Genomic DNA, 26534 nt, shown 5'->3' with positions numbered 1-26534 from the left:
AATGATAGGTATTTTTGAGAGATACTGTCACAAGTAATGAAATGTCCTCAGATGTTATCTGCTAGGGAATTTAATTCTAATCTGACATCAATGACACCCTGCTGTAAATCATTAAAAGTTCATCCTTTTTGTCACGCCATTACCCGTCATTACAATCAAACATCATGCAACATTACAATGCATATATCTTAATTTTTGATGATATCCTTTACACTTAGTAATCATCAACTTGCAATTAAAGCAATCTTGTGGTGAGTTAAGTTACAATAATTATACTTGGGCATATTCAAGTAATTTATTTGATTATAGGCTTTTGTAATATGATCCAAAAGAGTTTATGCAATAAACGGTCTGTACTTGTGTAGCATTAAAGTCTAGAGGACCCCGAGGTACTTTAAACCACATCAATCATCCATTCATGTTGATAGCAGCAAGTTACAACATCGTAGTTTGATAGAAGTGATGCTGCTATGCAAATGTCTTGCCCAAGGACACAGAGACATAAAGCTGAGGTCCGAACCGGCAACACACCTGTTGCAGGAAGAACCTCAACGTCCTGATATACCCCACATACTAGTATAAAGTATATTAACTGAAGTGTTCACTCTTATACAACACCTGGGTGTGCACATAAAAAAAAAAACAAAAAAAAAAACATGAAATGCGAAACACAATGTGGCTTAGAATGATCTAGTCATTTGCAGCAGCGTTATTTCTGCCAAATAAAAGAAGTAATCCATTGAATCATCTCCTTTTTGAACAAGGAGGCACGAGGCATAGAGAATAAGAGAAAGGGTAGAAAGAATTGACATTCAAGAGCTGCCACCTCATGAACCAATGTAGAAAATGCTGGTGGTTCGTAAAAGAGAGACATTCTGCCAAGGTGAACGCCAAGTGGAAAATGACATCTAAAGTAGAAGAAGAATGGATAATAAGGCTTTTATGTGACCGGACTGCAGAAAATCTGCACAATAACGTGATGCATGGCTCCCTTTGCTATTGCTCGCCGTCTTCATTTCACGCTGCAACCACAATGTCATAGTGCATCTTTCAGCCATGCAGATCATGACTGATGGGTGATTTGCAGCAGATTTAAAGTGTCAGAGGGTTTGAGAAGGTTAATAAATATCAGACGAAGAGAGACACTGTGCTTGATTCAAATGATTTACACAAGTATCTTAACATACAGACATACAATAAAGTTGAATAAGGCATGAATTTATTGCAATATTTTTATTATGAGTCCTTCATCTGCCTATAAAGACAGATGTGACAATAAATAAATTGTTGCTTGCATGCTGATCTTGTGAGACCTTCTGTCAAGGTTTAAAATGCATGGACACCTCATAAGAAAAGATATTGGAGGAAAATTGACAACCTATGGGAAAGGCTCTCAAAAATCCTAATTTAAATAAACACAGTAAATCTGTGTTAATATAGTCTGTCAGAGTTACTTCAGAAAAAACCTTTAGCAAAAAAAAAAAAAAAAGGGGGAACATCTATGACAAAGGATGGGATAATTAGAAATAGAACAGATACAACTTATTTTCTCTCAGTGGGAAAATTCAGGTGCACCGGCGGCAGCACATTGACAGGCAAATCAAAGCATGCAGATTAATACAAAANTATGCAAGGAAAAAGAGAATGTACAGTGTAGTTAAAAGTATTTTATTCAGCAATGGCTGAAGGGAGGATCTGTGATGATGCTCCTTTGTGCACAGAGGATGCAGCCGTCAGTGGAGATATTGTCAAACAGTGACGTTAATTTTGCTGGCGCTAATTTATCTCCTGCATTGGATCAAGGGGGGCATCCTAGGACAGAGCTGGCCTTTCTGATGCAATCAGTTACCAGTTAAATTTGATAGTAGTTACTCGAGAAACATTTAAACGTAGTCTTGGAGATTTTAGTGGCATTTTCCCTAACCACTGTTTCACTTACAGGGAAAAATATTTATACCACTGCTCTTCCTAAAAGCCGTGCTGTGTAAACACCAACTACAGCATTCTTTATGTCTTATGCTCCTCCGTTGACTAAACAAATTGAAGATGCATCAAATAGGGCTGATTTTCACATCACTAAAAAAGCTTCATTATCACCTTCACTTCTTGGATAAAAAGATGCCATTTAAAACTTTTGTCCGACTCAAATCCAGTTTTTGACACCCCTGTGATGAAGTCACGCTGAGCAAAGTAAAGATTGGTGTCGCTTTTCTCTGAATGTTAGCATTTTAAAACCGAAAATGCCATAAGCTCGTGTTTCTTTTCATCCACTGTTTTTTCCTCATTTGTCTCCTTCTCATTGCCCAATCTTGCTTTAACACATTGTTTTTCTTTTCCTCTGCTTTGCCTCCTTTCATTCTCTTTAATCACACTTTATCTGCCTTTTCAACCTATTGTCTCATCTACCTTCCCTCTAGCATTCTTTATCAGGTCTAAACCACATTTCCACCTCACTTCTTGTTCGGTTAGAACATTTTCTCTTCAGATGCAGAGCTTTTGTGGAATAAAAGCACTTGTTCAAAATCAATTTCCAACACTATCTGTTATGTTATTTTCCACCTCCACCCTCCATTCTTTTGAGCCCTTTCTGCTTCTCAACTCATTGTTTTCTGCTTTGTGATAAGGAAAGTAGATTCAGCTCCTTCATTCAGCTTGAAGATTGGAACAAGAACAGCATTTCTATGACAAACACTGCTGGGTTTGGTTCGATCTGTATCAAAGTAACTTATTATGCAAAGTGCATTCAATTATAGGTGTTTTGAATTGTACAGAGAAAAATAGATATTGCTATCCACACAACAAAATGTGCAGGTAATGTGGTATCTATTGTACAAAAAGGTTAATTTTAGGCTTCATAGTAGAGGCTTTTCTTCAGCTCCAGTAGCAAAAACATGTGAAGTGCACTAAAGAACATGACAGATAGCAAAAGATACAATCCTGAAAAGGCAAACACTTCTATTCCAGAGAAACTTCTACACCAACTTTGATGACCAAAGTCGGGCCAGTTTCTGCCAGAGGGGGACTTCTCCCTACTTCTAGTCTCTCAGAATGACAGCATAAATACTTTAGTAAAGATGACAAATACTTTAGTAGAGATGACACGTGAAAAGCTTCATGACCAGACCTTAGGTCATGTTTTAAACCAGTTGCTTTTGTCCAGGCAAAAGCTTAAAAAATAAATACATTTTAGCAGTACCCTATCCATTATGCATGGATGGGTTTGGAATTCATCTAGTATGATGACTTTGAATTAAATGATTATATTCCATTTATCCATAGACTAAAGCAAAAACATAGACCAATCAATAATTTTGCAATTGTTTTTATTGCAAGAAAGGTCAAGGTGAAAAACAATAACGCGCAGACCAAGCTACAAGCTTGTGATAGGCAGCACTTTGCTCTGTAATAAACTCCAGGCACTCCATTAATTTCACTAAACAAGAATTTGACTTTTATAAAAATGAATTTAAGGTTGAGTCGATGATCTTTGGGTTTTGAGTCACGTTGTGGTATCTGGTGGTTCATTTCTGTCACAATAGCCATTCAGCCGTTTGCTGTCTCTTGTTTTGGATATGTTGCATTCCCTGGGTTCTCAGTGGCTCTATGAGATGCGCCATGTTTGGTTGGATGTTGTTCTTGTGCTTTGATTGGTTCTCCAGCTATTCTGGGGTGCAGTGTGGCAGACAACAGATTGTGCATTTGAAAATGTCATCTGTACAATGCCTCAACACTGGGACGCCCGAGGGATGCGTTTAGAGCCCAGTTTTATTGCCGATTGTTGTCAATATTTTGTACTATTTTTGCATAGAACAATCATTTAATGAAACACTACAGCTATATTGAGTTGCTGCTATGGAGAAAGTGCTGTGGCATTTGCAAATAAAAACCATTCATGAAAAAGTTTAGCAATGATTTCAAAAACAAATGAAAAGTTAAAAAAAAAGCAAACAACATTTTGTTTAAACCATCATTTAGTTTTTGCAACAGCTTTGACAGCTCAGTTGCTGTTACTTCTCAGTCTGACAGTGCATCAGTCTTAACAGATCATCTCCAGCCATTTTTTAGCAGTGACAGAAACAAACAATAAAAAGCCAATTATTCACACTGTGTGGGTGCATTAGCTTCTGAAATGTATGTCAGTTTCCCACAAGAAGAATAAAAAAAAGAAAAACAAGGTTGTACAAGTGACAATCACAGCTTTTATAATTCTGTATTCTCACAAGTCAATTTTCTCAATAAGCTGAATAGATTTTCATTGATTTTAATTCTGGTGGCAACAACCGTCATCAAGCATTTGTGATTTCTGGTAAGGAGTCAAAATTATTTTTAATTCAACCACGCTGAAACATCCACTTGGTAAACTCATTGCAGAATGTCTCCAGATTGGAATAGAACCTAAACCCTTTACTATGTTTAAAGTATTTTTCCAGCAGTGCCATGTTATTTCCTTCAGTTTTTCTAAACATGCTGTAAATATCAAACATAAGTTAAACGAAATCTGACTTTGCAATTTGACAACTTGAAATCGGGCCCCTGTCTCTTTAAGAAGCTTCTGCTTTGTCTGACAGCACTTTGTCACAGCAACATTTCTCCATTAAGTTGTTTACAGAAGTTTTTTTCAAGCATTGGACTGAGAAATATTTTATATAATAAGCCCCTCAGGGGCACATTCTGAAACATCAGGTGTCTCTCCCTTGTGGGAGACATGAAGACAAACCTTAGACCTGTAGAAGTCCAGAAGGAACTCATCTTATCAAAAGTGACACAGCCCACAACAGGACTACATGTTTGCTTTCTTCTCAAACATTTTCTTCAATTTTTATTTTCTTTTTAAAGAAAACCGTACACTCCTAGAACCATCTATTCATTTTTCTTCTGTCCCACTGACATTTTCACTTTCCTTCCTAATTTTACAACAGCTTTAACACCCATTTTTTTATCCATCCATTTTCTTTCCACCCTTGTCCCTCAGTGGGGTCGGGAGGGTTGCTGGTGCCCATCTCCAGCCAACGTTCCGGGTGAGAGGCGGGGTTCACCCTGGACAGGTCGCCAGTCTGTCGCAGGGCAGACTGGCAACCTGACACACAGGACAAACAACCATGCACACACACCTAGGGGCAATTTGGAGAGGCCAATTAACCTGACAGTCATGTTTTTGGACTGTGGGAGGAAACCAGGGTACCCGGAGAACACTCACGCATGCACAGGGAGAACATACAAACTCCATGCAGAAAGGCCAGGGCCGGCAATCGAACCCAGAACCTTCTTGCTGCAAGGCAACAGCTCTACCAACTCCGCCACTGTGCTGCCCATCCCTTTTTTTTTTAATAAATCTTTTTTAACATAACCCCTTTTTTATTAAAATGCCACTAATTGGAGATCAGAATGACAAGTTTTTTTTATGAATACAAAGAAACAAAACAACCCCAAAAAGTTACAAGGTTAACTCATGAACTGATGCAGTCCGTAGTAAACTAAATATAGGTGTGAAAAGGTGTTATTAGTACCTGTTCCACAAAATCTAGCAAATTTTGTAACTGAGAACTTGACTGGCAACGACAACGATTGGACAGTACGAAACAGAAAAAAAGTGAAAGTATTTGGGTGATTATTAGCATTTATAGTGATTGCTGCAATTACAGCTGGGTAAATAATGATTGTAGTCATGTCAGGGTTTCGCAGTTTTCTGTGTAAAAATTCTCACTAATCTTGCCACACAGATTTTCAGGCACAGCTGCCGCAATGTTAATGAGATGGGTGGGTATCAGTGCATGGCTCTGAGCTGAGTTATTCACAGCTTCATATTTCCTGCGCCAAAATTACTGTCAGTTCCAGTTTATGAAAACTGTTCAGTTTTCTTCATATTTGTTTTCAACATCAAATACAGCGCAACATGTATTTGTCGAACTAGTGCATTTGACTACATCTGCTAGAACCAACTCACTGAAGGCGTAGTGGCAACATTCATGAAAAGTCTCCACCAAAGTGTAGCAGTAATGATTCAAAGATTAGAGTTTGTTAGTATAACAATGTGCCACTTGCTCAAATCTCTCAGTAGGGAGGAGAAATCTAATAAGGAAACACATTTAACTGCAATAATCTGCAGGAGGTTTAGATCCCCCCCAATTTATCTGGTTTAATTTTTTCTATAACTAATATGAAAATACTGGATTTTTCTTTTCTCAATGGTAAATATTGAAGAAATCCTTTTTGCATTAACAATAATGTAGTATGTGTTGTTGCAGCACAGTCATACAATTGCAGCTTCATAAAAACATTACCATTGTTAAAGGTAATGGCCACAGGCAGCAATGTCCACATGATGACATTTAAATCCTCTATCCAAGTTCTGTGATATCGTCTCTAAGGAGATCAATATTCCACTAACAGCTCGTTGCTTTCCGTTTGTCCTACTTCCAGGCACAGTGCCAGGTCAATATCAGACATTGCAGCAAAGTAGATGACAGGCATCACAGGACATCCTGCCAGGATTCGAGAAATACTCAAACATGCATGCATGAATCAAAGCAACACTCCAGGTAAGATTAAATCGCATAGCACGATCTAAAGCTCAAAAAAGTCGTTTTTGTAACTTACTCCCCGTTTAAGAGGGAACCAAGTTATTGAGATACAAAAAAAAAGATTTAAATTCTTCTACTCTCAGAAATACTTTTATTTGCAACTAAAGCTACTTGAGGTGTAAGCATATTCTCTATGCAAGGACAGAACGATGGTTCAAAAGGCAGAAAAATGCTAATTCCAAATCCAAAACACCGAAATGTATTTTTAGGTGCATATGAAGTTTTTGTTTTAATGACAAACTATTTTTAACATATGGCTAAAACAGACTCATGGGAGTGCTTCATTATGAATTGGGTTTATGTTTATAAGCAGTATATTCAGCCAGTTTGGCATAAAACCTCCCTTGTATCTTCACAAAAAGCCCAGACAAAGCAATCCACATTTAGTGTTAGCAGTGGAGTTAGCAAACTGTTATGTTACTGTGGTTGCACAATCTCAAAAATCATTGAGGTCACTGTTAAAACAACAAATATTGTTTTAAAAGTTTTTTGTTGTTTTTTTCCCCCTAAATTCAATCTATAATGGTCATGAAACTGAGTGGAATTTCTTCACGCCATCCCTATTTTATATCTATGTGCAGCCAATCATAGCCAGAATTAGCCCTGCAGACAAGGCCCGTGCGTTTTGTATTCCATCAGACATCTGTTATTGTCTGGGATTCTTCGGTCATCTGTAACGAGGCAACTATTCTGTGGTTTTAGATGAAATGCTGCTGCTGCTGTCAATGTTTAGATGTCTAGCCATCTACAGCTAAAAGAACTCTGTGCTTTATGCAGTTACTGTCAAATTATGTCTTGCTGGAAGAATATACAATATTCCTTTACAATATATTAGCCAATTGGAGAAAAGTATATTACCATCCAATACATACCGCCTAAGACAAAATAACACACAAGGACTACTACAAAGCACTGCAGAGATACTATTTACTGCAGCAGAAAACCATCCATGTTTATTCTTGTTAAACAGTTAAAAAACTAGTGTTTCCTAAAAAGAAGTTTGCTTGTACAAGCTTGACATTTATAAAGCTTTTTCCTCATTTTTCTTCCAAACAAGTCTGGCACAAGCATAACATGTTGAATCATGAAGTGTGAGTTAGATATAAATAACAAGACTTTGGCACATGTCACCAAAAAAACACAATATGCACAGAAAACTGCCAATGTTAAAAATGACACTTTGTGACTCAGACCAGCTGTCGAACACAAACATTTGGCAACTTCATAAGTTTTCATCATTCTGGGCATTCACAAAGTAAAAATAATTCATACTAAAAGCAGCTCGATATGTTTTGGAAAATATATGATGGGTTGCACAGAGGCACAGTTGGTAGCACTGCTGTCTTGCAGCAAGAAGGTCCTGGGTTCTTTCTGTGTGGCATTTGCATGTTCTCTCTCATCCTCCCACAGTCCAAAAACTTGGCTGCTGGGTGAATTAGTCTCTAAATTGTCCTTAGGTATGAGCATGTGTGTGCATGGTTGTCTGTCCTGTGTCTGTTCACGGTGTGCCCCGCCTCTCAGCTAATGATCACTGGAGATAGGCAAAAGCCCCCCTGAGGCCCCGCAAGGATAAGCGGGTATAACTAATGGATAGAATAAGTGTCATGCCAGTGAGGTGATTTTTTTTTTTTTTTTAACACACCCATGCAGTAATAACACAAATAGGAAAAATAAAAGAATGTGAAAGCTGTCCTCGTCCTCCTTCTTATTAACCTTTTACATCAACCTTTTTGTCCAATCAAGCAATGGCTCCTTGTTCTATAGTCAACAAATCTGCCTCACAGCCACAGAACAAGCATGCAAACGCACCAAGACTTTGAATGTCACTCTCTTGTTTACCACCTGATATCGTGAGACAATATGACAAAGTTCAAGTGTCTCCTGATCTTTGCCATCACTTGCTAATTAAGTTAGGCTGGCAGGAAAATAACTTCACCTGCTCATCAGCCATCAGAATGTCTAATTAAAAGTGCACAAAGCTTTGCTATGCTCAAACGTTTAAGTCTGCTAGATCCAAAAGGCTTAGATGTGACTGTTCACAAACCTCAGTGTGGTATTTCTTCTGGACAGCATTCAATTATGCAGAAAAAGTCCACTGTAGTGTCAGATTAATTTTCATTAACCAGTGCATCAGGGCTCCAACTCATGAGTCCTTAATTAACTTGTCTGTGTATGTCAAAAAGCATATAACCCAGCCTTGATCAATAATGCTACAAACGGTCAACAGCAGTTGAGATGCTAGAAATAATCAGGCAGAAGTTATTGCCAAAAACTTCATAAAAGCACACGTCTAGGACACAGCATTCTGTATAGGCATTTTGCAAATTGTTTTTTTTTTACTCAGACTTCTAAGAAAAAAAAAGTAGGCATCATTGTTCTGTGTGACAGTAGGAAAAATGTTTTGCTTTATTTGAAACATTTATTTACAAATTAGGAAAACATAACGGTTTGGTTTAATGTGACTTTTGCACAATATGACCTGCCAGCTGAAAGCAAATTAAAAATCCTCAGAACCAGTGCCTTCTTAATGTTCATGGGTTTGCTGTGGAAAATCTCATTTAACAGTGACAGCACAGTGGTTTCTGATACTGAATAAAGTAAAAAAAAAAAGAAAAAGATAAAGAATATAATCAGACACCCCAGATGCACTGAGAACAGTTATTCTTCTGAATTTATAAAAATACTGCAGAAATAGCTTGCCAAATCCAGGTTATCAGAACATTCATATGTAGTACAACAGATCTATTTAAGCTTTGAACTTTTCTAATTATTGAGCCAACCAGCAGGCATCTCTCAATCAGCAGGCGATCACTCATTTAGCAAAGTAGGTTGAAACAACAAACTTCATTGATTATTTTGGTTGCTAGCAAGCTTCGACTTCTACATAGACAGTCTAAAAGGCTTTACTGTGCCCTTTTCAACCCGAGAGAGAAACAGAAAGACAAAGGCATCCATGAGGTTGCACTGATTGACTTTGCTTAGGTCCATAAAACTCTAAAAAAAAAAAAAAAAAGCTTCTAGGGTTTCTAACATCAGGATCGATTATGACATGTGAAATATTGAATTTTTGTTCCTTTTTGATGGCTATTAAATCCAGATCTGAACAGTCTTTTTTTACCCATAAGACTCTGAATAATCAATCTCCATCCTGTAATAAATTACTGATTACCTTTGTACTCAGACTGCAGGTTTATTGGTGGTTTTTGGAGCCGTTACATTATTTACTGAGCAATGAGAAGTAATTAGGTAAGTAAAGTCAAGGTTTTTTTTTAAAGACAATTTAGTTCTATTGTCAACAGTTAAAGACAAATAATTGCAAAAGGAAAATTTTATTTCTTTTGACTGTAAATTGTAAGCATTTTTGTTAAGAGGTATTTGCTCACCACTGTGTGTTCCAAACTGTTGACGTTTTCTATAAAATCAGTTCTTTAAATAGGAAGTTTGAGAGTTTGTGATGCAGATTACAGACATAACTGTAATCTGCTTTTCTCACTCTGCTTTCTTTATTTTCTTTACATTCAGTTTATGCATTACTGGCAGTTACTACTCCCATTAATGTTGCTCTTTTTCCAAAAGGAAGTACAAACACGATGCTTTATTCTCTTAATCCCCGTCATTCTGCTTGAAGATACTTAATGTTAAAAAGGAGTTAATCCTTTCCACAGTTACAAGGTGCTTGATCAAGATATAATAGTGTATTTAGACATTTAAATACATATTGCACAGGAGCATTTGCACAAGATACTGTGCAATATTCTGGCATCCTGATATGATTTTTATTTATGATTTTTATATATTTTTTTTTTATTTATGATTTATTTTTCTATAATTTGGTCTTTTTTGATCAGTTGAAATGTGTTTACGTCAAACTTCATAGAACTAGATGGGAATATATGAACTGTATGACTGGATATGAATTGGACCCTTTATTAAAAAAGTGCAGTGAGATGACATTTAAATCATTTTATATAAAAACTGATTTTTTTTTAAATTTACCATATGCTTAACCTAGAAAAAACAATTTTTTTTATGTACAAGTAGAAGTAGAAAAACCTCACTGATCTATAAATGTCATGTTTTCAGACTGTTTAGACAGCCTGGTGGGCTGCAACATGACAGTTCATCCAGGCAGACTTTTTAAAAGTAGCTGAAGTGCTTCGCTTGAGTCAAGGAAACATGACCCATAATGTTTTTCATGTAGTTGCATTATTTGATTTTTATGGATATTACGCAATACATTCCATCACATTATATTTCTTGTATTATTGTAGTTCACTGGCTCAGTTGTCACAGTCTGTACAAGTACCACTTTTCAGCTTTCTGAAATAAACCCATTTTTAAATTGACTTCAGGAAGTAAACGTAAGATGGGAACATCATCTCATGTTCAGAAGCAGACTACATAGTTTTAATTTAGGTCCAGAGTAAATATTTATATACACATACATACACTTAGAAGCAGCATACATGAAATTATAGAGAAAGAGTGATGCATGAATGCATATAATAGTGAAAGGGATCTGACAGAACATTGTGGAAAGATGTCTTTCTAGAAGCTTTAAAAGTTTCCTCATGAAACTATTTAGGAGATTTAAGAGAAAACTTGGGATGACTGTAATGTCTAAAAGTTGTTGTGAAAAAGTCTCAACATACCTACTTATTAATTATACATGGATAGCTGTGTCTAACCTTTCGGATGGGGCCATATATTCATGGTTTCACTGAGTTTGATTTATTCTGTATTAAGCCTTTTTTATACAAGTTTTTGATTTATGAAGCATAGACTGGAAATGGTCACTCCCGCCCCTCCATCTCTCTCCTGCTCCTCCTGTGGAGTCCTTATTTCTTCCCTGCTGATGTGTTTGACAGTGTTGCCACCCACAGAGCAGTAAAAGATGCATTATTCCAAACTGTCATGTCAAGAGTGAACAAAATCTGGAAAACTCTGTGTCCTAAAAGCAATGTGTGAGGGAGGTGTATTCATCTAAACCCCATATCTTGTTGGGAGGAGTGACATCTCCAAGTTTTGTGTCAATATCACACATATTCTTCATTTACATAAACTGGGCAAGAATAAACTATGGCAGAGATTGTTTTTCATAAACTTATCAGGAACAAAGCGCCAAATAAATTTGTTGAAAATCTCATCTCTACCCAGGTAAGATCCCTGCCACTGGACTATAGAACAGTTGAGACAAAATGTCAACTGTTCTATAGAACCGGAGTCATGATTCAAAAGTCATGAATCATGCCCCCTTTTCTGGCAATTTTATGAATCACTATGGGTTTGGGAGTTACCAGAAGAACAGAACTTGCATGACTCCGGTGTGTCGAAAATAAAATTTGGTGTAAGTGGGATTATGGTGTGGGGTTGTGTGTCGTGCCTCTTAGCGCCAGTAAAATGTAGCACACCAATTTCAAGCTCACGACTTTATGGGAGAAGTCTGGAATGGTTCCTTCCAGTTCCAACATGACCACATATTTGTGCAAAGTTCATAAAGATGTGGATGAGAGAGTTTGGTGTGGAACCACTTGACTGACTTACACAGAACCCTAATTTCAACTTGAAGAGGTCACCACCCTCTCACACAATGGCGCTGTCAAAAATGTACCAAATAATTTAAGTGGTTTGAGATACAAAAGAGGGACAATATCATATCAAATCCTTGAGATTAAGGGTAGCATGACACTTTGGCTTAATGGATAAAGCAGATGTCTTGCAATCACAACTTTTTGGATTTGACAGGCAAAGCACTCTACCATGCGTTGCTCACCAACTGCATAATAGTGTATAAAATTGTGTGCATTTGTGAGTGTGAATGGCTGAATGTGGCTCTAATGAAAAGCACTTTGGGTGGTCAGTCCAACTAGCAAAGCTCTATATAAAATTATTCTATCTTCTATGCAAGTAAAAGCACATAAGCGATCCTTTGTGTGCAGGGTGTCACACTGAATCTCTTAAAACATCCTCAGTTCAACAGCAGATAGTCAGAGGCCACAAATGTGACAGCGAATTTAGACTTAAAAACATTTTCACACACTGCAGGACAAAATCTGTGTGGATTATAATGTTTATAATGAAGATCAGCTTTAAGTTTTATTGAAGAAAATTAAAGTATATCACTACGTACTTTGTCATTCCAGCATTGATTGCTCTACTTCCCAGTTCACCCTCCTGTTATGTTCGTTTCGGAGGTACAGCAATAATGTCCGTGGGTCAATTTGACCCAGGGAGAGTTTTATCATGCAATAGTGTCAGAAACCAAAAAATTCCTCCAAATCATTTTTGTATCTGATTATTAACTCCAATACTAACCATTTCAATCAATATTTGTGCAATGATGTTCTTTTATTTCTCAGAAATTTATTTCTCAGAAATTAGTGATGACAACTTACTCAATTACTCATTTGGACATAAAAAATGGAATTTACATTTTTTATGTCCACTGAAAAAAACCTAGACACACAAGAAAAGTACTTCATGTTTCCAAATGAGAGGCATTGCACTACCATCCCAGAGTGATCCTATTTAAAAAAATAAAAAAAGGAAAATAACTATGTTGGGATTTTTTTTTTTTTTCATTTTCTTTTGAAAATTGAGAGATTTTAAAAATAACATTTCCTTGAAGATAATTTCAAGGAAATTCTGACATTTCTGGAAAAAAATTAAATGTAATATAAAAAAATTACCAAAGATTAATCCTTGAAATTGATCTTTGGTAAAAAGATTTTATATTACATTAATTTTTTTTTTCAAAGGGTGATCTCTATAATTGAACTTGAGACACACATACTGTTCTGGGTCAAATTGACCCGCCAGTTAAAATCAAGATAAATGAGTCATGCAGAGAGTATTTATGTTTTCCTCCACTTCTACTGAGTGTCCACTCAGTGTGGGTGGAGTTTACCCACTGGAACAGAATAGGTTCCCGTCAAAAGTTGTATGAACACCTGCTTTCTCGCAGTTCATAATGAAGTAAAGACAGTAGGGAGAAAGTGGGCTTGTGTGCGTCTGCATGTGCATGTGTGTGTTTGGCCTGTTGTGTTTGTGTGTGTGTGTGTGTGTGTGTGTGTGGTGAAATATGGTTCATAGCTTCAAGGAAACACATCGAATTGAACATTTTAATCTTTTTTTACGCTTTAACTTGACTGCCGGGTCAAATTGACCCAAACAGTATCGATGTAACAAGTAGAGGCAGGGGGGACTGCAAATGTGTAAAATGAAAACGTTTTCAATTTATATGTAGAGTTCACCTATTAAGACAAATAGAAAAAGTTTCATGCAAAAAAAAATACTTCCAACTATTTAAAAAAAAAATGTAAACTTTAAAACGAGTCGATTTGACCCACAACATAACAGAAGGGTTAAAAACCTGTTAAGCCCGACGGACCCTCCGAGGGTTCCAGCTGCCATGTGACCTCGACTCGCTCTGTAAACAAAGGCTCCGTGTGCCTTTAAATTTTTTTTTTTATTATTATCCGCTAAAAGAGGCTTTAATCTTTCAAAAACTATTCCGCATAAAGGTTTTGCCCAAAATGTTAAGATTTTAGAGCTATTTAAAAACAGCTGATGAGATTTAAAGGTCCTCGGGCGATGACGCAACTGCCTGGAAAACACCCGATCAGCTGATCATCACGGCCATTTTATGGCTTCACGTGAGAGTGGAAAGACTCTCAGAGTATGGCACAAGATGTCGGCTACGCAAAATCATAACGTATTTTCCGGAACCCGATCTAAATGTATGCGTAATTTATGCGTTCTCGATGCGTAAGCGGGTGTGGTATACGGGAGTCTGAGCACGTGGAGTTATCTCGGTTCCGTGAGTTCAGTTTTGATTTATTTATGATAAATCGATCATAGCAGCAGAAACTGGACGATTTAGAGGCTTTTGAAGGCTTTTGAACAACAACAGTTTTTCGATTTGCTACGAGTGGAGCTAGCTCTTCAGATAGCTGGTGGGATTCGGACGAAGAGGAAGAGCCGGACACAGCTGACAGACTTGATCTCGGTGATGTGTAAGTTTCCCCCCGCAATTTCACACAAAATATTTGATGTTTTGGTTCTATTTATTTATTTATTTATTTCAGTGATTATATGCTTGTAATAACGGCAGGAAGTAAAACCATGTGGTTATTTGTTTATTTATGTTTTACTAAAATATGTTTTATTTTACTAGTAAGGATTTCATGTTTACTTTGGTTCATTACTTTGTAATAAACCTCTAATTCTTCAAATACTTTATTTTTATTTATAGTCGAGTGGAAGCCGAACCATCAAGCTCGGGTGACGCTGAACCTCCCCCCACCTCCCCCACCTCTCATGATTCTTCACCTTCTTTGAGGTAAGATGTCCATTTTTTGGTGGTGATGGTGGTGGTGGATTTTCAAAATTGTTTATTTGCTCTTTTAAATTATTCAAAAAGTATTTTTGACTGTTTTATCTTATTTCAATAAAAGTTTTCTATTTGGAGTCAAAGAAAGAGCTTTCAGGTCATCATTATTATACATATTACACTGTGCACAATGGTACATTTTGCATATAAATGGGGTAAATGTCATGACCAATGGTTATATTATATGTAGAAAGTGTCATTAGGTGGTAATAAGCTATTTAATTTTAACAAACCCCCAGTATTGATGTAAAATACACATTTGGCACAGTTTGGTGACATTTTGGATAAATGTGCCAAAATGGCCTCTCCGCCTAAGAAATTTCTCACTAATACCATTCTAAAATAAATATGATTCATCTGATTGAGTCCAAATTTGGTATACTTTTACACAACATTTAGATTTAAAAGTCTGTACTACTTTTTTGTGTTACAAATACTATTTTGGTAGTGTTTTCAATGTTTATTTCAAAGAAAATTTTGGCGAGGTTAAAAAAAATGCAAAATATTTTGTATTTTGTCCCTAATATTTCAGGCAGGGTCAAAGCTACAATGGTGCTGACACCAGAAAACCATTCTATGACATCTTACCTTTACAGAGGTACCAAAAGTTTCTTATTAGATCTAATAGCTGTGAGGCTATAAGTGATTTACTTTTGTGTGTTTTTGTCAGGCGGAAATTTATTTATACCCCCTTAGGGGGTAAGAGGTTAATGTACTAAACAAACATACAAGCAGTGATTGGAGCAGAAAAAAGTAAAACCTTGTGGATAGAGAAAATTAACCAAACAGCACGTTGTCTATTGGAAGCCCAAATTATCTCTGAACAAAAAAAAAAGAATCTAGTTTTTGTGTTTCTAATGTTGCTTGAGGTTTTCCAAAACCATTATATCTGTAAAGTTCCGAAAAAAGTACACTGTAAACAAACAGTACTCCAAAGACAAATGTGCAAAAATGGCTAAATAGATTGGAAGTGCAACTGCTCCATATAAGATGGGGTTGTATGTGTACACAAATATATATAATTACAGTTAATTCAACTATATTAACACAGACCAATAAAAGAAGCAGTTTCTCACAAGTAGAAAGATGTGAATTAAACTTCTGTGCAAAGGTAATTTCTTCTGCAAAAGTAACTTCCTTTTACTGCTATGGTTTTATATCAACTTTGTCAGCTGGATGTTTTTGAATAGCTGCTGCCTTTGCTGTTAAAGAATCTGAGGGAAAATCAAGAACAGATCTCAGTTTCAATATTTTATATAATTCAAATCAGTACTTCTCATCTAAGACATGTTTTATAGTACAATATTAAAGGGAATTGCTAACCACATTGATTTACTCATGTCTTTTGGAGCTACTTGAAGCCCATGGGACAAAAAATATATATATAATGCAATGTCAAAATACAGAAGTACAGTTATTTGGTTCCATTTTATGGAAAAAGACAAAAACAAAAAAAAATACAAAAAACAACTTTAGAAGCATGTCTGCCTCTGTTTTTTCCATCATTATTTTCCCATGATCCAAAACAGGGAAATAGTGCAGCGATTGTTTAAGCTCATTTACATAAGGAGGGTTTAGAGCTCACAAATGCATCTGCTTGCTAAGACATCCTTGTGATAACGTATGCACGCTCATTTACATTCATCCTTTGGTTTTTGTTTGTGGCAAAGTCCACCACAGGCAGATAGCTAATCCATTCTTTGTAATAGCAGTATGAAAACAATACAATGCCAGAATCTCCCAGAAAAAAAACAACAACTTTGGAAGTGGAAGACCAGTGCATATCTATGCAGAGGGTTTTTTAATTGCCTTGCTTTTGGTCCTATTTCTACAAATCAGAATTTTATTGCTCAGAATACGCATTGACCTGGGATTAGGAGTTTTGTACATTTTTAAAACTGCATACTTATCCATAAAAAAAAAACAAAAAAAAAAAAAACAATCCACATTTTGGCTTACTATTGAGATTGGTGGCGTTCCACTACTGGTTGTAAAATCTGACTTTGTTTGGCTTCTGTCCTAAAAGGAAAACCTACAAATAAAGTATTAGGAGCGACGAATGCGAAAAGCTTTTTGTTGGTAATTATTCTGAGCCATCTGATTAAAGCGTGTAATGGAGTTCTTCCATTCCTATTGACATTTTCTCACTTTGTTGGCAGAAGAAGCTTCGTCTCATCATAAAACACTGGCAGACATAACTGATGAGGAATTAAATGACTGATGCCAAAAACCACAAGGAAAAAAATAAATAAATAAAAACATGCGTGCACAGAACCCACAGCTGGCCATTTAAATCCTCTAAGAAATATTTTCAAGATAAAAATCAACCATGAGGGTGGATTGTAAACATTTACATGCATTTGTTAAAAATAAAAGGTATCCAATATGAATAATTAAACAAAGAATTACTAAAAGTAATGACAAAGTGATGCAACTGTTTAAGTGAGTTGCACTAATGCATAATAGCATACATATACGTACATACGTACACGGCTGTGACAAAAGCATTTATCCACTTTAGCCAGACTTTCGAGACTTTGTTTTTGTCACATTTAAATATTTGACGTTAGAGGTGGACTTGCTAATGTATTTGAAAAAACTAAAATAAAATAAAAGTGAGTTTATGATGGACACCTGATATTTTAACAGCAATGCCAGTCCCAGTTGGAGTGAGACAATTTGAAAATTCACATATTTGATTAATTAAATCCTGGAAAAAATTGGTATCTTTTCACAGATCAGTGCGTCTTATTCATTCATGCACTTTCACCGTCATGAATGTGAAGCTCAGGTTCCACATTTTAGCCGAAAACATCTTTACTTCACTGTAGCGAGTAACTGAAGGCAGCTTTATGTGGCCTGAGAGGGGGTTAAGGGCAGGCTCGTGTCACTGCTGTTAATCTGGAGTTCACAATAGCTTCCTGCGGCGCAGTAGAGTGGATTATTGTAGGAGGGCAGCTTTCAGCTTCAGCATGCTCCGACACATCTATGAAGCAACTCCCAAGGGGATTTAAAACACTATTGACTCAACGAGTCTCAGGCAACTATTTGCTTTAAACAATGACAGTTCCAATTATAATTTTCTTTTCTCCTCCTGCATTTTGTAGATCAAAGAGTCTGATGGAGGGATCAACTTAAAGACCCTCGCGTTTGTCTTTAAGCTCAGTTTGGACACCAAAATACACCAGGGCACCTCCTGGAGTGATCCAACATTCCTCAGGATGGTGGGAAAAGTGAGCCAGAGAGAGAGAATTCATAATGGATTCAAGAGTCATTCAGCTCAGACTCAGCATTCATCTTCAGAGACGGAGATAAACCTGCAGGGCGCTAAAACGGTTCCCTGCTGAAGATGTATACAGCTTTACCCCCTACAGTCTAATGGGATCATCAATTCAGCTGCTTTGAATAAGAATCAGAAAATGTGTCAGGGTTTGAAGAAATAGTTCAACAAATGGGGGGAAAAAACATGATCAATGCATCAACAGATGGTAATAATAGCATTAATTAGGATGTTAAGATATTCAACTGATAACTACACTTAATACAATACACTTAATCTAGTCCCAGCAGGAAATATACTGATTTCAATATGTATGCTCCACATAGACCTTTTTTACACACAATTCCATGATACATCTATTCACAGTTCTATCTAAAAATGGTTTTAGGTAAGACTTTGTTTTAAAAATACACAAGGTCCACAACCAGCATGTAAATCATGCAAAGCAAACAGAACAAATGAACTTTACCTTGAAGTCAGCTTCATTTTATTCAGTGGAAATGAATTTTACGCATTTTCAGTTGCTGTATACTGTAAATGTGGAAATATCTGTATTGTTGTTTATTTAAGAACCAGACAGCGGTAGGGAGGGATGGCAAAATATGACTGGCATTATATTGGCAAAAGGAAACATGTTTTAAAGGTGGGGGTTGAATTATGTAAAATCAACTTTTCTGAGCTTTACATCATGTTACAATAATAATTTATCATCAAAAACACACCTGGGATGTTGCTTGGATTATTTCGAACATGTTTGAGAAATCCTTTAATCTCCATTCAGGATGCATAAATACTTGCATTCACGGAGTATCACCTTTTCCATGCAGCTCCTCCTCATGCTTAAGTCACTTTTGCCATTTACAAAATTTTTTATAGGGACCAAAGTTAACAGGCAACTTGATTGTGTTCTAAAATGGCACTTTGTGCGTGGAAAATACATAGATGTACAGTCTCTTCAACATAGAGTGTCCTTAAACTTCACTGTCCGATATCACCATAGATAAAGTTCAGTTTGCTTTTTTACAAGTTATTTAACATGCACTGTAATTTTCAAATCAAACTTCAGACTTGGACAGCAGCAGTACATCCATGACCTTGACATCTGGTGAAAGATTATGGAAGGTGTTCAGCGTTTTTCTTTGTTTTGTTTATTTCAATGTCTGCTATTTACATTATACCATTTCAAGTCTTCATAATATCAATATTGTATTAGAAAAAATAAACACCTAAAATGAACCATAGTGGTATAAAAGGGACTTGAGTTTGACATAAATAAGTTATATATGGCGCTGTAATTACCATTACAGCTGGGCTGCCGATATACTGACACACCACCATGTGTGCACTCCCTGCTTGTTGGGGGGGGGGGGTGGGGCATGAGTTCCTTGTTCATCAGTGGCCTTATGGAGCTTCTCAGCACCTTTATTTATTTTCAAATTCTTCCCTTCTCAAAAATTTTCTAAACAAATAGACTTTGAAAACAGGGGTTTTCAAGACAGGTGGGAGACAGCGTATGTTTGCAAATGTAAAGGGCAAAGCTCTGTGTCTTCTGTGCACAGAGACTCTGGCTGTGATAAAATAATATAAAATAATAAGACTATATGAAATGCGGCACCACAACAGACACAAAACAAAGACTCCAGCAGGAGAAAGAATAAAGACGAATCTGGCGTCACAGCAGGCTGTCCTCACAAGAGCCAAATCGCAATAGGACGTAGATGTGAAGGCCAGTTTAATTGTGGCAGCAGAGGTGGCAAAACCAGCCCAGCATTTTACCAATAATGAATTTGTCAAAAATTGCGTGATGAAAGACTGAAATGCCGGGTACCCAGAAAAAAAGGCAACCATTTATAAATATGAGTTTAAGCCAAAACGCCGTTGCTGACTGTGTAAACCAGCATGCTGCCAATTCCCCAAAAAACCTTGTAGAAAACAGAAAATATTTCATTTCATTGCCCCTAGCTGTAGATAAGAGCACCAACAATTTGGATAGTGCAAAGTTGTCAATTTTTATCCATGCAGTGCACTCGAGCCTGTATGTGACAGTGGTGATTTGGGGGTTTACATTCAATGACTGGCACAAGAACAAGGAAGATGTCTTTGAACAGGTGTCCAGATGTGCAAGTCAGATGGGGATGACCTGTGATGAACTTGAGGGACTGACAATATATGTAGTGACCACAATGTGTTGTCACAAGAGGGAATTTATTTAAGGATCTGAGACTTGACAGTTCATTGCTGCATCAGACACTATGAATCATTATGTGGCAAAGCTTTGAAAATACATGTAATGAGTACCATAACACAAGTGGTTCATTTTATTACAGCCAAAGGTTAAATTTTACCACAAATTCAAGTCCTTTCAGAATGTGGTTACTTGCCCCATCACACAGAGGGGCAGTGGTTATTGCCAGGCAACGGTGCTGAAAGAATTGAGTTGTGTGAGATCTGCAAGTTCATTAAAAGCGAAGAGGAAACGCCCGGTCATGGTGCAATGACCGGGCACTTGGTGCAATGACCAGCCACCAATGTTCAGAGGCCTTAGTTCTTGATGAAGCTGGCCCAATGACCTTTGCCTAATATCAACCCCCTCAACCCGTAATAACCTCCATTCCTGTCTGACAACTACCAAATAAATACCAATAGAGGACAAAACCTTTATATAAAAAAATACACAAAGAGACGATGCAACAGAGTATAGAGATAAAAATGTTTGTGTGGCATCAAAAGCGATCTTAAAGCTTCATCCATTTGGCAAAATTGTCCATACTGCTAAACCTTGAAGAAGGTGGTGTGCTAGAGTAATCAAAGTAATGTAACATAATTTACTTTCCACCTTTACTGCAACAATAACATCTTCAACTTGAGTGTAGGATTTTGACTGAATTGGAAATGTAGCAAATCTGAAAAAAAGAAAAAAAACAGAAATAAAAGAAAACACGTACTAAGATGGATAATGTTGGACACAAAAGGAAAGATGTAACCAAGGTGCAAAGTGACAAAATGACAGATGGAAACGCTCCCAGCATCACGGCATGTCTCCATCAGCGTAGAGAGAGGAGTCGGCCATCAGAGATTTTCCCTCCAGTGAAGCAGATCACAGCTGGATATAAGTATCAGAAACTGAGCAGAATCCTGAACACAGCAGACTGGCCAAGTATCTGCACCTCAAAAGTCCCTTGGAAAAGCTCACTTTGTCAGCCACAGCAGGCAACACCCACAATGGTACAAGTCACCTAAAAGAATGAGAAAGATGCTGTTGAGTCCTGAAAGATATTTGCTGGATGCAAAACTCAGGCGTTCCGTTCTTACTCTTTTGAGGATGCAGACACGGGTCCTATTTAGTCCACTTTAATCAAATTCCAGTTCATTTACCTGGAAAATCCAGATTATTTTAGAAGGTGTGAAAGCATATTTGAACTCTGATGTGGGCTAAAAAAGTGAACTCTGGCACGCCAAAAAACCTAGGTCTTAGCTTGGTCGAAGAGAAAGCGTATCTGAATGCCAAGCAGACTGCAGACCGCTCCAAAAGCAGGAACCAGACAGTACTGCATGGCATTCTAGGTAAATACAATTAAACCAAATGTGCATGTCTGCCTCATTTTCTGCTCATGCTGATTAAATTGTTAAATAGCATTTGCTTGGCACATTTGCCAAAGATAAAAGAGAAATCCTACAACTGCTAAAATCAGTTGCCAGATGTCAGCATTTTGTGAAGGAGGAAGTTGCGCTCATTGTCTTGTTCAGAGGTTTGTGTGTTGCTTCCTTCAGAGATTCCTGGTGCAGCACTGTATAGGCAGGTGGGTAAACGGGTTTTTCCGCAGGGTTTGGTTTGTTTGAAACACACCTGGAAATGTAATAAATGTTGCAATTTGAACCCCATCCCACTGTTACCTGAGCCCTTCATCAAATGCATAAACTTTACTGAGCTATAATAAAAAGGCACACAAATTAAAGTGTCAACTTTCAGTAGTCCATCATTTGACCCCTCACTTCCATACTTGATGTAAAGAAATGTATCAATAGAGCTATTGGCTACTCAGAACTGACAGTACCCAACATGCTAAAAGTCACAGTGTGCGTTGGCAATATCGTAAAGTCGAATGAAAATTAATCAGTAATGCAGTTTCTGGATTTATTTATTCCATGAAGCCCAAACTTCCTCACTACTTTACATAGCCTGCAGAAACTGATGTTGCATTAGAAGCCACTGACACCTGTCCCAGGTTATTTTAATCCCATTACCGTTCCAGAAACTTTCAAAAATATACTCTACAGCACTTCTGCTTCAAAATTATATCACAAATCATTCTGACTAATAATGAAATGAAGTCTGACTTATGTAGTGCTTTTAAACTGTCAAGGGTTCTCAAAGACACTTATATATGAACTACATTTTGTTGCACATGTAAGCTCCTTTAATATATTTATCTTTTTTAAAAGGTGACTTTATTGTCTACGTCAATATTTTCCCGTAAAGCAATCTGATTAACAGTTTCTTGTGCATAAATGGTGCTATGCTAATAGAATTGCCTTACAGTAAACATTTGGTGCCAGAATGGCTTAAAATCGTGGTACCTGAGACACATAGAGCCAGAGCATCAAATACTTTTTTCCTTGCATACACTGCCAAAAACTAATTCAAGAAAAAATAACAGCTTGCCTTGCTTTAAAAATTAACCTAATTTAGGCGAAGACTTAAAGCATGTCTGTATAATGAGAAAAGAATAAGAACAGGTGGATTTTTAATTGCCTGAGTTTTCTAAACACCATTCCTGGAGCATGTAAAATGGAGTTCTGTAAAACAGGCACTTTTAACCAAAACTGGTGGAGAAAAGCGACTCCGCATTGTTAAATTAGTGGTAATTGTCTTCATATCCTGCCAAAGTCATTAGGAACCATTTAGGATGACAAGAGCTGAAGCAAAAATCAAATCAAAGCCATCAGAGTCGTAGTCTTCTTAGAAAATAGGCAGGAAGCGGCTTCAGTAGGCAAGGTGTGTGTGTGTTGCAATCTTTTTTTTTTCTTCTCTCAAATTCACTGATGAGGGTACTCCTCCAGTCAGGGGCGTACTACCCATCAGCCCAAAATCATGGACCAGTCCAGGGCTGACATGATTTAGAAAATTGGGAGAAAACAGGCAAAAATGCCAACAAGTGGACCCACCAAAATGCATCAAAGTAAAAGAAATATTTGGCAATGCTATAAAGCCGAAATGTTCATGAATGGAGGAATAGCTTGCAGTCAGACACAGAAAATGTCTGACAGAAATTACGATGGCCCGTACTATGCAGATGTATTGGGAAGAATGTAAAAATAATGATCGTACAAATAAAAAAAATGTTAAAAAAAATAAGAAAAAACAAAGGAGGAGCAGTTAATGCAATTAAAAAAAAAATGAATAGAAATGCATCTTCCCTAAATAATGTGGAAATTGTAGCCAAACTGGAAATGATTAAATGACTTAAGCATGTCTAATATTATTAGCCTTTTGAGTTATGAGAGATTAGTGTACAAAATTACAGATTTGTGCACAAACTGTGTGTGAGACAATTGTGCTCATAGTCTTTGTTTTTAAACCTAATGTTATTTTAGCCATAAAGTTACAGTTTGCAGGTACTACAGCTTAGAGTTATCACAGACCTATAAAGACTGCAGGTAACAAGAGTCTTTCTGTGGCAGCACTGGGAAAAAAAATGTACTTAATTGATTAAAGTTTTTAGAAAATTCCTGCAACCACAATCAAGTATGTTCTGGTTTTTATTTGTATTATTTCATTGGTATTTTACTGCCAATTTTATCTTTTTCTTTTTTTTAGCAAACTTATTTTTCTCATAATTATGTCATTTATCATGAAGCAATTTGGTCAGCTGAAGTTGTGAATATGCCATATAAATGAAATTTGATTGATATAAGCAACAATGTACCGTCTTCAAAAACACATGCTGGGTTATTGGGCAAGTACTCTCCAGTGAAGAAAGATGGCAAATATTAAAAAGATGCTAAAAATAAATTTAATGCATCTGTGAGTCAATGTCTTAGCCAACCTCTAGTATGCGTTCACAAGAGAGGAAATGCGTTATTCATTGTTGAAAAAAAGCCTTCCTCCAAGCAGCAGTTGTTCTTTTTGTGTCTGAGAAACTGATTTACTGCTTCACAGAGTTTCCACACTGGGAAAATGGAGTGAGGGAAATCAATTCCAAATTTGACCCGTGAGGTCAACAAATTGATCTGGTCTCCCTTCTTCACCTGTTTTCACCATATAGGAGACGAGATCAGTTAGCCTTTTTGTTTGACCACCCAAAAAAAAAAAAAAGAAAAAGTAAAGGCTACATACAGTAAGGCTACCCGTTTCATAGAACGTACTGGTCATGTGCTTATTGCCATAAGCATATGTAGGTTTCAAAATAACTAGAATAATACATTTATAGATTACTTGGAAAAAGAAAAGGTTCTGAAAAAAAAAAGCCAAGTGTGTTCATCTTTCAACTTTTCAACAGGTTTACTCAAAGACAACTGAAGGTCAGTCAACACGTGTGGCTGCTGTAGGTAAAGCTTATTTAGCACAACCTGAATGATTCACCCAAGGATGCATTCATATAAAGCAGCTCTTCTGCCTCTGCACAGCCTCAGTTTTGAGACCAAATACCTAAAGCTGACTGCAATGATGAAGCATATCCTGTACAATTTCAAACTGGGTACAGTAATTTTCCTTTTGGATTTTGCTTTAACTTCTTTTTCATTTAATCATTTCAAATAAGTTGTCTGTGGCAAAATCTGATGCCGTTGTGTTTATGTGTAACCCCAAAAATATAACAGAACACAAAATACACTAAGCAACATAAAGTATATTTGCACAAAATGACCCATGTGCCAAAACTATTTGTGCTACATTTAATGTCGAATCTCCTTTACAACATCTGGTCTGCGTTCTTTAACATTTTTGTTAATTTATCATTTAGAAATAACATTTTACAAAATTTTAAAATGCAAATGTGAACTGGCACATCCTTTGCATCCCTTGCCGTCTTGCAATGGTTGTAGGTTCAATTCCAAGTTGCACAGTGTGTCCACTGCTTGTGAATGTGTCTGAATGGTTAAATACGTCTTTTGTGTATAGTACTTCTAGGGGTGTGACTAGAGCAGCACGATATGACTTCAGTCCATTGCCGATTTCTCAATTTGTCGGCAGGCTCCACTGTGGGAGAGGAGCTGAGGACAGCATCGCAGCAGAGAGCACCGAGAGGCACCCGTATCAATGTGATGGTTAACATTTCCCTGGCCAAGCCCAAGTTTTCTGAGAACTCCCTACTGCCGCTTCAAGCGGCACATTTAAGATTTATGCATTTTATTTGTTAGGAACAAGCAACTTGCCCCATAATTTCAGATTTTCAGGATATTAAAAAGCACACTTGCATTACTATGGAGCACAAATCTTCTTTATAAGCCAGTTAAAAGGTCAGTGCACAGTAAATTAAAGGATTGCAGGTTAACTTTATTCTTAAATAAATCATGCAGCATCCTAACATTTAAAAGGTTGGGTGGCAGTCTATTTCTATCTCTAGGTATTCACTAATAAAACTGCAGATTTTTACTGCTGTTACATTATGCATCACAACTGGAAAAAGGTCAGATGATGCTGAACTGTAAATGCTTAGGAACAAAGTAAGGCAGATGAATGCAGACTATAATGGTGAAACCTATTCATGTTGATTTTATCTTGCTTCTGACTAAACTAAAACTGATCTATATGGTCCAAAGAGTATGAGAAACCCGAGTCAATTTGAAAAGAAATTAATTTTTAATAAATTACTTTAAAAGAAAAGAAAAGCAACACAGGCTTTACATCACATCTTATCACAGGTTAGAATGGTTGCAGAATTACTTCAAATCCAAATCTGCATGGCGAGCAAATAATGTGGGCGTCTTGTCAAAGACGACTGTGTGTACTCGCTAAAATTCCTGGTATAGATTCAGAAATGCTTTAGCCCAGACATGCAGAAGGGTCGGGCAATTTCATAATTTTAATCTTCGTGGTTTTGAAAAAAGATGGTGCTTTTTGAACCCTATGCACATTTCACAGGATCAAAGTCAAAAGGAAAAACAATGATCATTCAACTAAGGGCAGCTTAGATTGTGACAGGTTTAATGTCTTCTCCTTTCCAATACAATTGTTAATAATTAAAATTTATAAGCCTAATGCCGTCCCCAAATCCCAAACCCACATGCTAGCAAAGATGGTTTTTACATTTCACACCATTTGAAAGAGTTAAAAATATAA

At 36.8% G+C, this 26534-nt stretch overlaps 1 protein-coding gene and 1 long non-coding RNA gene across 3 annotated transcripts in view; one reads left to right on the top strand and one right to left on the bottom strand.

Moving 5' to 3' along the window:
• The window catches only part of lsamp (limbic system associated membrane protein), a 761955-nt gene that overhangs the window by 289640 nt on the left and 445781 nt on the right, over nucleotides 1-26534 (bottom strand). The window lies entirely within an intron of this gene.
• Nucleotides 13958-15617, top strand: LOC103474816 (uncharacterized). Its single transcript, XR_535235.2, has 3 exons — nucleotides 13958-14596; nucleotides 14836-14922; nucleotides 15506-15617. It is a non-coding gene; the product is annotated as an uncharacterized LOC103474816 (long non-coding RNA).

This window comes from Poecilia reticulata, linkage group LG13, assembly GCF_000633615.1.
Source record: "Poecilia reticulata strain Guanapo linkage group LG13, Guppy_female_1.0+MT, whole genome shotgun sequence".
Classification (NCBI taxonomy): Eukaryota; Metazoa; Chordata; class Actinopteri; order Cyprinodontiformes; family Poeciliidae; genus Poecilia; species Poecilia reticulata.
This window is presented reverse-complemented; position numbering and strand designations above follow the sequence as displayed.